Below are 12,428 nucleotides of genomic sequence, written 5' to 3' on the forward strand. Positions count from 1 at the left end.
TTTACAAGTGTTCAGACACCTTCTATTCAAATGTGTGCCCTTCTTAAGAGATTTAAAAGTAGCACATGTGAATGAAAAATAATCTTTTTTAGAATTTTTTTTTCTTTGGATTATGTTTTATTAACAAGATCCTTGGATATTGAACCTCTGTTACTGGTATTTAGTATATTTTGTCTCAACTACTTAGACTGCTCAAAAGAACTTGCTCTGGCTTAAAAAACAACTGGGAAACTTGATCATGGAAGTGCTATAGCCTGGAATTAGTATTACTATTATATTTTTCAATGGACTTAAGTAGCAGGGCATGTAGGGTCTGTCAGTCACTTAACATCAGTACCAATATGTAAACACTGTTGTGGGACAAAGTGAGGAAATGGGCAATGCAGTTTTGCCTTCAACAAACAGATAATTATTTTCATGAAAATCCAATGTCTTCTTTAAATCATACACACATTGACTATGACTTTGATCCATTAACTATCAGTATGATACACACTTAGAATGTCCAAAGAGATAAATTTGTAGGAGATCAAACAATCATTTTGTAGATACGCATAAAGGAAAAAATATATCAACCTAAGAAGTCAAGACTTGATTATATATTTTATTTATTTATTTATTTATTTATTTTCAATTTTTATTTATTTTTGAGAGAGACAGAGCACAAGCAGGGGAGGAGCAGAGAGAGAGGGAGACACAGAATCTGAAAGCAGGATCTAGGCTCTGAGCTGTCAGCACAGAGCCCAATGCAGGGCTAGAACTCTGAGCCGTAGTCGGACGCTTAACCGACTGAGCCACCCAGGCGTCCCAATTGTATATTATTTTTCCTCTAGATTAAAAATTTTTAATAAAATGAAATTCTATTTGCTTGTCTGAAAATGAGTAATATTCATGCCCAAGGAATAGAAAAGATACACTCAAAAATCAACAATCGAAATACACTGGTAAAGGGCCACTGGGTGGTTCAGTCAGTTAAGCATCTGACTTCAGCTCAGGTCATGAGTTCAAGTTTGACTTTGGGTGAGCATGAGTCCTGCTTCAGGTGAGCCCCACTTCTCTCTCTCTCTCTCTCTCTCTCTCTCTCTCTCTCTCTCCCTCTCTCCCCCCTCACTCACTTGCACCCTCTCTCTGAAAGAAAGAAACAAAGAAACAAAGAAAGAAATACTAGTAAAGAACTCATTAATTATGTTTACATGTGGCAAAAAAAGGGAAATTTTGTAGCAGCAGAAGGGGGTACACACTTGGAAGACAGAAACAGCACTGCATTTCCTGATTTTTCAAGCCTTTAATCTAAAGGCAGTTCCTTTCCATCATCAAACTGACAGAAACCTGCAGTGTTACTAGCTCCATAAAGAGGACAGAGTTCAAGGTAACCACAGCAACAGGAAAGTGAAGAGAGAAGATCCAGGAAGAAGAGAATCAGAAGAGATTGTCCCAAATTAGGTATAAAAATTCTGCCCAAATCTTGGCCGACCTGTAAAATACTCATAAGCAGGCCAGACTCCAAGCAGCTCAGCTAAGGCTAATAAAACTGACTTGATATTTTAGCTTCTGTCTACGCAGGGAATTTGAACTCAAAGTCTTAGTTCAGTCCATTTAACTGCCTACTGGAACAATATGGAAAAACAAAAAACAAAAACATTGTAATGAATGTAGAGTCTCTACCATATACAATCACAAGGTGCTGGATACAATCCATGATCGCTAAGTTTATAAAAAATCTGAAAACTGTGGCCCACATTCAAAGGAAAAAAGTAATCATTGAAGACAGATCTCCAAAGAACCCAGACATTAAAATTATAATTTAAAAAACAGACGGGGTGGTTTAAAGCAGCTCTTGTAACTCAAAAATGAAATATTTTAAAATTATAAATCAAGACAATAGACTGTCAAATACAATGTGTTGTATCTCCTGCCATGAGAAAAATGCCTTGGCTATGGCCTGGAAGCCTGGATTCAGAATTAGAGTACTTGAGCTCCTTGAAGTTCCAGGCCAGAATATAACAGCCAATCCCAGGAAAGCCACGCGGCCCCTTGTCTGGGTTCATGCTACCTCCTTCCCTTATCACCCCCAATTTCATTCAAAGTGTCCCATACGCCCAGCTTTGGGCACTGCCTCTCATACTCCACTCAGGGTGTGCACATCATGAGTGGTCCGTGCTCAGGAGGAGACCCTGGGACAGGTCTAAGAAAGTGTGGGAAACTGGCTGGGAACTTTTAGTGCAGACAACTCCAAGGCCCCGAGCACCCAGATCATGGTGGAGAAGGAGGCACAGGCTGAGTGTGGGTAAGCATGTCCCCTGGGCTCCTCAGGCTCTTGCCTCTTAGGAAGGGACACAGCCAAGGAAGGTTAGAATAGATACTTTCAAGTGTGGGATGCAACAAGGGCCCATTTTCATAGGCCTAAAAATGACACTGGTCATAGAAATCCTTGGGGTTTGGATTAAGACAGAAGTTTTCAGTCCTGATCTTCTACTTACAAATTACATGACCTTGAGCAATTAATTTAATCTCTATGCCTCATTATCCTCATCCATAAAATGCAAATAATAAAAGCCCAAATGTTTTGCAAAGCTTAAATGAGACAGTGCTCTCTGGGCACAAAATAAGCTTCCAATTTTAGCTATTATTTTTCTTTTTCTTATGTTTATTGCTTATCATCACACTATTATTGCATTTCTGCTGATCTGTATGATTTATGTATCTGAATGGTTTTAAAATATAAATGATTAATTTTTAAAGACTTATAGAACATCTTTTTTTTTTTTTTTTTTAAAGAACCTTTGTGGTATATGAGCTGAAAGTGAGTCTTTCAAATTCTTCTTTGCTTCTGGATACTGAAAAATGCACAGGTTCTTACAAACATCCATAATGAATGAAAGTGCTTACATTCACTGAATGTCTATTAAATGCCAGGCTTTAGGCATAAAACTCTACATATTATATTTTACTTACTGCGTTTAACAAAACTGTGAGGCAGGAATTTTCCCCATCTTATGGATGAGCACACTGAGGTCTGGAGTTTTACATGCCTATGCTCACACTGTTAACAAGCAGGCATATTGAGATTCAGATCAAACAGCCTCGATGACTTTTGATTCAAGTCATTTCAAAACTGCCACCCCTTGTTAGAAATGCCCTTTATCACACACACAATTTAAGCAAAGTTAAGCTATTCTGCTTTCAGATTCTTTCAGGTCATGATCTAAAGCCCACAGAAATGGGTAAATAATTCTGTGTTAGTTTACATTATGCTAAGATACTAATTACCTTGGGAGCACCTGGGTGGCCCAGTCAGCAAAGTGTCTGACTTCGGCTCAGCTCATGATCTTGTGGTTCATGAGTTCAAGCCCTGCGTTGGACTCTGTGCTGATAGCTTAGAGCCTAGAGACTGCTTCAGATTCTGTGTCTCCCTCTCTCTCTCCGTCCCTCCCCTGCTCTCACTTTGTCTCTCTCTCTCTCAAAAATAAATAAGCATTAAAAAAATTTTTTAAGATACTAATTACCTTGAAATGCATAGCATTAGCTCTATTCTTCCCTACATGTACATGGATAAGGTCCAAAGACAAACTTTGGAAATTAGAAAATCATGAGATGAGTGATGTCAAGATGATGCCATAGGTTATTCCTGACTTCAGCCCCCTCAGAAGACGACTGGGAACTATTCATAGACAACACCACCGTGAAAATCCCACAAGCTGGGGGTGAGTCGGAAGCAACCACCTGAACCACAAAGATGGAGACAGACTGCCTTAGGAAAGTAAGAAGGTCAGCTTAACTTGGAGTGCATTGCCCCTCCCCCAGACAAGCACAGCACCACACTGAGGAGACCCTCCCCCCTCCCCCGCCCCAGTGTATAGTTTCTCCAGTGAGGAAAGAGAACTGAGGGTGGACAATCCGGCTCCACTGTAGTGGGCTTCCCAGGAGGGCCACTCAGGACCCACCTCGAAGGGTTCACTGGGACAGTCTTGGAGCTTGACCACTGACAATCAGATACAGAGAAGCAGGGCAGGGCTTACAGCAACTAATGCTCAGATCATGGCAGCTTGCACGGGTGCCAAAACAGAGATCCCAGCCACCGCTCTGCTTGCTATTTGCAGAGCTGAGCAGGTAACCCCATCAGGCCGAGTCAGATACCAGTTCCGCCTGACTTGCGTTCCCAGCCAATGAGCTGTACCAGCCGTGGAGTCCACCCTTTGGCCCCACCCATGATGGGGTAGAAATTTGCAGTCCTATTCAACTGCAGAGCATAGCCTCCAGTACTGCTCCTCAGAGAAGCCTGGCCACAGACACTAGGCAGGCACCGAGTACATCCTATGGCCCGCCCACTCAGGCAGGGAGCCAAGCCAGTAGCCCTGCCCTAATGTTGAGCATGGCTTCTGGCTCCACACAATCAGGTAGTCTGGACAGTGGCCCCGAGCTGGGGAGGAGCCCAGCCTACAGTACTACACAGCCATGTAGCCCAGACTACAACCCCATGTAGCAGCAGAGCCCAGCTCAGGGCCTGCCTAATTGTCAAATACAGCCTGTGGCCTCACCCAGGTAGGGAGGCCAGCCAGTGAACCTTCTAGTTACAGAGCATAGCTTGCGGCACCCCTTCAAACAGGGAGCCCAGACATTGTCCTAACCTGACTACAGAGCACAGTCTCCAGCACCTCGAACTGCAGGGTATGGCTAGAGGCCCCTTCTGACTAAAGAACTTGGCCAGCAACCTTGCCCAAAAATAGAGCACAGTCTACAGTCTACCCAATCATGAAGCCCAGCCTGAAGCCCCACCCAACTTCAGGGCACAGCCTGTGGGCCTACGAGATCACAGAGCACAACCTGAGGCCCTCCCCAACTGAGAAACCTAGCTGTGGCCCTGCCTGAACACAGAGTCTAGCGAGCAGTATCATCTGGGTGAGCCTGAAGCCCCACTCAAGCAGAACAATGGCAGAGTACAGGTTGCGGCCCTACCAAATTGCAGAATCCAATCAATGGTACCACCCTGCCAGGGAACACAGCCTGCAACCCTGCTGGACCAGACGTGACTAAAGAGCCCAACTAGTAGCCCCGTCTAACCACAGAACACAGCCAGCAGCTCCATCTGACTAAGAAGCCCACCAGTAGCCCTACTTGAGCATGGAACCCAGCCAAGAGGACCATCCAACTGTGAAGCCTAGCCAGCAGCAACCCCACCAACTTCCAAGCATGGGCATTGATCTTGCCCAACTGGAGATCCCGATAAAGCCCCGCCTGCCCATGAACACTATGGACCGACCCATCCAGTATGCCAAGCTAAGCTGACTAATGAAGGTCTTTCCCTTATACAGTGAACCTACAAAGTCTGGAAGAGGAGACCAAGAATATTCAACCAAGAATGCTATACCTGGAAAGGCTGTCCTTCAGATATGGAGAGAGAAAGACCTTCTCAAACAAGTAAGACCTGAGAAAGTTCACTGCCATAGCCTTAAAATAAATGCTGAAGGGTGATCTTCAAGCTGAAATGAAGAGATGGTAATTAACATCATAAAAGCATATGATTGTGCAAAACTAACCAGTAAAGGTAAATATAAAGTGAAAGTCACATTCTACAATGTTATAGTGGTGCTGAGTAAATCATTTACAATTCTAGTTTAAAGGTTTAAAACATATATATTAAAGTAACTGTACCTACATTAATTCTTTATTAGATACACAATATAAACAAAAGGAAAACTATCCCATCAATAACCTAAAATGTGAGGCAGGAGAGTAACAAAATAAAGCTTCTATATGCTCTCAAAGTTAAGTTATTATCAGCTTAAGACAGTATGCTATAATTGTGGCATATTTTATGCAAGACTCATAGTAACCAGAGAGGAAAAACCTGCAGTGATATACACAAAAGATAATGATAAAGACAAAAAGTTATCAAATCACAAAGGAAGACAGCAAGAGAAGAAATAAGAAATAAAAGATCTACAAAACAGTCAGAAAACAATGAATAGCAAGTCCTTATTTATCAATAAATACTTTAAATGTAAATCAATTTAATTTTCTCATCAAAAGAGAATGGCTGGATAGATTTAAAAAAAAAAAAAATCCAATGATTTGCTGCCAAAAAGAGACTCACTCTAGCTTTAAGGACACACATAGGCTGAGAGTGAAGGGATGAAAAATTATATTCCAAAAAAATTATAACCAAAAGAAAAAGAGATAGCTATAATTTTGTCAGAAAAAAATAGACTTCAAGCTGAAAATGGCCACAAGAGACAAAAGAGGTCATAATATAGATAAAGTAAACAATTCCTCAAGAAAATATAACAATTGTTAAATAGGTATGCACTCAACATCAGAGTACCTAAATACGTAAAGCAAATACTAACTACTAAAAGGAAAAATAAACAGCAATACAATATAATAATATTTAAGGACTTTAATACGTCACTCTCAAAAAAGGAGACATCATTCAGAGAATCATTAAGGAAAAGGTAGATCTGAACAACACTATACCAAATGTACCTAACAAATATATACAGAACATTCCCTCCAACAGCAGAATATACACTCTTCTCCAGTGCACATGGAATATTTTCTAAGATAAATGAAATGGTAAGCCACAAAACAAGTATCAACAAATTCAAAAAGATATAAATTACATCAAGTGTCTGTTCTGACAACAATGGTATGAAACTAGCAATCAATAAGAAGAGGAAAGCTTAGGGGCACCTGGGTGGCTCAGTTGGTTAAGTGTCCAACTTCTCTCAGGTCATGATCTCACAGTTCATGGGTTCGAGTCCCGTGTCTGGCTCTGTGCTGACAGCTTGGAGCCTGGGGCCTCCTTCTGATTCTGAGTCTCCCTCTCTCTGCCCCTCACCTGCTCACACTCTGTCTCTCTCTCTCAAAAATAAATAAACATTTAAAAAAAAGGAAGAGGAAAACAAAAAATTCACAAAGACATGGAAATTAAACAGCACAGTCCTGAATAACCAATGATTAAAGAAGAAATCAAAAGGGAAATAAAAGCATATTTTGAAAAAAATATCTTGAGACGAAAACAAAAATGGGAACACAGCATACTGAAATTTATGAGATGCAGCAAAAAACAACTCTAATAGGGAAGTTTATAGGTATACACACATACATGAAACAAAGAATTCAAATAAATAACTTACCAGTACACTGCAAGGGACTAAAAAAGGAACAAACTAAGCCCAACATTAGCAAAAGGAAGAAAACTATAAAGATTAGAGCAGAAATATACTGAACAGAGAATAGGAAAATAATAGAAAAGATTAACAAAACTAAGAGCTGATTCTTTGAAAAGGAAACAAATTGAAAAGTCTTTAGCTAGGCTAACAAAGGAAAACAGAGAAAGGACCTAAATCAACAAAATTGTAAATGAAAGAAGAGAAATTATAACTGATAACATATAAATATAAAAGATCATAAGAGACTGCTATGAACAATTATGTAAAATAAACTAGGCAATCTAGAAGAAGTGGATAAATTCTTAGAAACATATAAACTACCATGACTGAATCATGAAAAAACAGTATCAAAAACCTCCCAACAGAGAAAAGCCCAGGACCAGATGAATTCACTAGTGAATTCTACCAAACATTTAAAGAATACCAATCCTTTTCAAACACTTTCAAAATAGTAAAGAGAAGGGAACACTCACAAACTCATTTTGTAATGTTAGCATAACCCCTGATACCAAAGGCAGATAAGGTCACTACAAGAAAACAAAACTATAAGCCAATATCCACGATGAATACCCATGCAAAAATTCTCCGTAAAATACTACCAAACCAAACTCAACAATATAGTTAAAGAATCACATACCAGGATCAAGAGGGATTCATCCCTGGGATGCAAGCTGGTTTAACATACACAAATCAATAGATGCAATATATCACATTAACAGAATGAAAGATAAAAGTCCTATTATCATCTCAATCGATGGAAAAAAGCATTTGACAAAATTCAAAATGCTTTCATAATAAAAATTCTAAACAAATTGGTTATAGAAAGAACATACCTCAATATAATAAAGACCACATATGACAAGCTCACAGTACATCATACTCAATAGTTAAAGGCCATAAAATTTTCCTTTAAGATCAAGAATGAGACAAGGGTGCCACTCTTACCACTCCTATTCAGCAAAGTATGATCAGAACAATCAGGCAAGAAAAGGAAATAAAGGGCATCCAAATCAGAAGGAAGAATTAAAATTGTCTCTCTTTGAAGATGTTATGATTTTATATACAGAAAACCCTAAAGACTCCACCCAAAACAATTGTTAGAATTAATTAATGAATTCAGTAAAACTGCAGGACACAAAATCAACACACAAATATCAGTAAATTTCTACACACAAAAAGCTATCTGAAAGAGAAATAAAGAAAACAATCCTATTCACAATAGAATAAAAAGTAATAGTAAGAAGAATAAATTTAACCAAAGAGGTGAAAGATGTGTATCCTGAAAACTATGACATTGATGAAAGAAACTGAAGACACAAATAAATGGAAAGATATTCCATGTTCATGGATTGAAATAATTAATAATGTTAAAATGTTCATACTAGCCAAAACCATTCTTCAATTCAATACAATTCCTATAAAAATTCTAGTGCATTTTTCACAGAAATAAAAATAACAGTCCTAAAATTTGTATGGAACCACAAAAGACCCTGAATAGTCAAGGCAATCCTGAGCAAGAAGAACAAAGCCAGAGGCATCACCCTGATTTCAAACTATATTACAAAGCTATAGTAATCTAAACAATATGGTACTTTCATGAAAACAAATACGCATATCAACAGAACAGATCAACAGATCTGAGAGCCCAGAAATAAACCCACACATACACAGTCAAATAATATTTGACTAGGGGTCCAAGGAAAGTTAGTATTTTCAATTAATGATGACGGTAAATCTGGATATTCACATGCAAAATAATGAAACTGGATCCCTACACCATTCACAATGAATGGACTTCACACCATTCACAAAAATTAACTCAAAATTAAGACTTAAATGTAATACCAGAAACTACAAAACTCCTAAAAAGAAAAAAAAAAAAACATACCTCCTCGACATTGGTCTTGGTAATAATATTTTGGATATAATGCCAAACGCACAAGTAACAAAATAAAAAATAAACAAGTTGAACTACATCAAACTAAAAAGCTTCTGCCATTCAACAAAATGAAAAGGCAGCCTAAAGAATGGGAAAACCTATTTGCAAGTCATATGTCTGATGACAAGTTAATATACAAGACATATAACAAAGGGAATTGCTGTACACTGTGGGTGAAATCATAAATTGGTACAGCCACTGTGAAAAACTATATGGAGTTTCCTCAGAAAATTAAACCTAGAACTATCATATGATTCAGCAATTACACGTCTGGGAATATATCCAAAGGAAATGAACATATTATGTCAAAGAGATAGCTGCACCCCTATGCTCGTAGTCACGTTATCTATAAATAGCCAACACATAGAAGAAAACCTAAGTATACATCAACAGATAAATGGATAAGGAAGCTGTAATACGAAAACACACACACACACACACACACACACACACACACACACACACACAGAAGAATATTATTCAGCCATAAAAAAAGGAAGGAAATTCTGCCATTTGTGACAATATGGACAGACCTTGAGGGCATTATGCTAAGTGAAATAAGTCAGACAAAGAAAGACAAATGCTGTATGATCTCACTTATATGTAGAATCAAAAAACAAAACAAAAACCTCATAGAAAAGACATTAGACTTGTGGTTACCACAGGCAGGGTGGGAGGGAGATTGAAGGTGGTCAAAAATTATAAACTTCAGTTATCGAGATAAGTACTAGGGATGTAATATACAATATGATGACTATAGTTAACATTGCTATATGGTATATTTGAAAGTTGTTAAGGGAGTAAATCCTAAGAGTTCTCATCCCAAAGAAAAAAACCTTTTTCTTTTTTTGTATCTATATGAGATGATGGATATTAACTAAACCTACTGTGATAATCATTTCACACTATATGTAAGTCAAGTCATTATGCTATACAGATTAAACTTACATAATGTATGTCAATTATATCTCAATAAAATGGGGGGAAGAAAAATTAAAATTAGAAATTCATACACCCAATTGTGAAAATAAAGAAATAATCTGATTTTAAAATGGGCAAAAGACCTGAATAGATATTTTTCCAAAGAAAATATACAAATGTCCAGAAGGTACCTGAAAACATGAAAAGATGCTCAACATCACTAATTACCAGGGAAATGCAAATAAACAGAATAGCTGTTAGAATAGCTATTATCAAACACACAAGAGGTAATTAGTGCTGGCAAGTAGATGGCAAAAAAGGGAACCATTGTGTGCGGTTGGTGGGAATGCAAATTGGTACAGCCATGTGGAAAACAGTATGGAGATCCTTTAAAAAGTTAAAAAATAGAACTACTATATGATCCACAATCCCATTTTGCATACTATACATACCCAAAGGAAATGAAATCACCATCTTGAAGAGATCTCTGCACCCCATGTTTATTGCAACACTATTTACAATGGTCAAGATGTAAAAACAACTACGTGTCCATTGACAGATGAGTTGTAAAGAAAATGCAGTGTTTACATCTACAATGGAATGATATTCAGTCATAAAAATAAGGAAGTCCTGTCATTTGCAACAACATGGGTGGACTTTGAAGGTATTAAGCTAACTGAAATAAGCCAGACAAAGAAAGATGAATACTGTATGAACTCTTTTATATGCAGAATCAAAAAAACTGAACTGATAGAAACAGAGAATAGATTGGTGGTTGCCAGGAGCTGTGGGGTAGGGAAAAATCAGTGAAGGTTAGTCAAAGGGTCAAACTTCCAACTATAGAAGAAAAAAGTTCTGAGGCTATAACATTCAACGTGGTGACTCTAGTTAATAATACTGTATTGTGCGCTTGAGATCTGTTAAGATAGCAAAGTTTAAATGTTTTTAGTCACCCACAATTAACATAAAATAGTGACTATGTAAGCAGTGGATTTGTTACCTTATTGTGGTAATCATTTCACAATACATACGTAGATCAAATCATCTCATTGTAAACCTTTAAACTTATGCAATGTTATATCCCAACTATATCTCAATAAAGTTGGAAAAATTAAAAGTTAAAAATGGAAATCATGAAGAAAGTACTTTAAAAAAGAGGTATGAAAAGGTATAGACGGAGGAGTGAGAAATGAGTATCCAACTCACATCAATGTGAGTACCTCTGCAACTATAGATCAACATACATTAATTGTGACCTTAGCAGGGAAATAAAATGACAATTAATGCAGTATCCCTCTCAACCAACCCACCCCTCTCTCCCATGATACAAGTATTTTTCAATCAACACCTCCACATCAACAATCTCCTCTTGCAATAAGATTTGAAGAAGTCACTACTGCTGGGTAGCTCAGTGAATGCAGCAGTGCAGAGAGGAACAGGACCCAGAACTCTCCAAAATTCTAACTGTCCAGAAATAGAGTACACTCGGCACCCACAATAAGTTATCATTCTTTGTCTGCAAAACACAAGAGGCGCCATATTACACCTAATCCTCTGTTACTTGCAGTCTAACAAACGAATACAGCTTGTCTTCTTTGTTTCTTTTTTGGTTTTTGGTCTGCATACCTTTCTAGGTCTTCTACTGCAAGAATTTTGACTTAAACCTTTGTACCGTGTATGGCTTTTTGGCATGCCCATTGAATAGCTGCATTGATACTTAAAAAAACAAACAAAAACAAAAACAAAAAACCAAAAAACTAAGTGAGACAAGCACTTAGCCAAATAAAAAAATCAAAAACAACTACCTCTGGTCTACTTTCCTGTTCCTCTTGGCTTTGATTTTCTAAGAATTCTATTTACTCACTTCCTTGCTTACTGGTTTATTTCCTTTCTCTCCCACTAAATTTTATGCTCTAGGATAAGAGACATCTGGTTTATTTACTTTTTTATAACTTTTTAACACTTATTTATTTTTGAAAGAGAGAGAGAGAGCATGGCTGGGGGAGGGGCAGAGAGAGAGGGGGACACAGAGTCTGAAACAGGCTCAAGGCTCTGAGCTGCTGGCACAGAACCTCACACAGGGCTCAAACCCATAAACTGTAAGATCATGACCTGAGCTGAAGTCGGATGCTTATCCGACTGAGCCACCCAGGTGCCCCAAATCTGATTTATTTTGTTCACCATTGTGTTCTCAGAATATAATATAATGACTTTGTTCGTAGGGAGCACTAATCACATATTTATTGAACTAAGTGAATGGACAGGTAGCCGGACGGATGGATAAAAGGGCTCTGACACCATTGTCTGTACACAGATTTTGGAGTTCCCTTGAACCCAACCACAGGAGCATACTAGAAAGAATGTGATGTCTCATTCAGCCAGCTCTGGTTGTGGGT

This window comes from Panthera pardus, unplaced genomic scaffold (genome assembly GCF_024362965.1).
Source record: "Panthera pardus isolate Hobbes unplaced genomic scaffold, ASM2436296v1 HiC_scaffold_20, whole genome shotgun sequence".
NCBI lineage: Eukaryota > Metazoa > Chordata > Mammalia > Carnivora > Felidae > Panthera > Panthera pardus.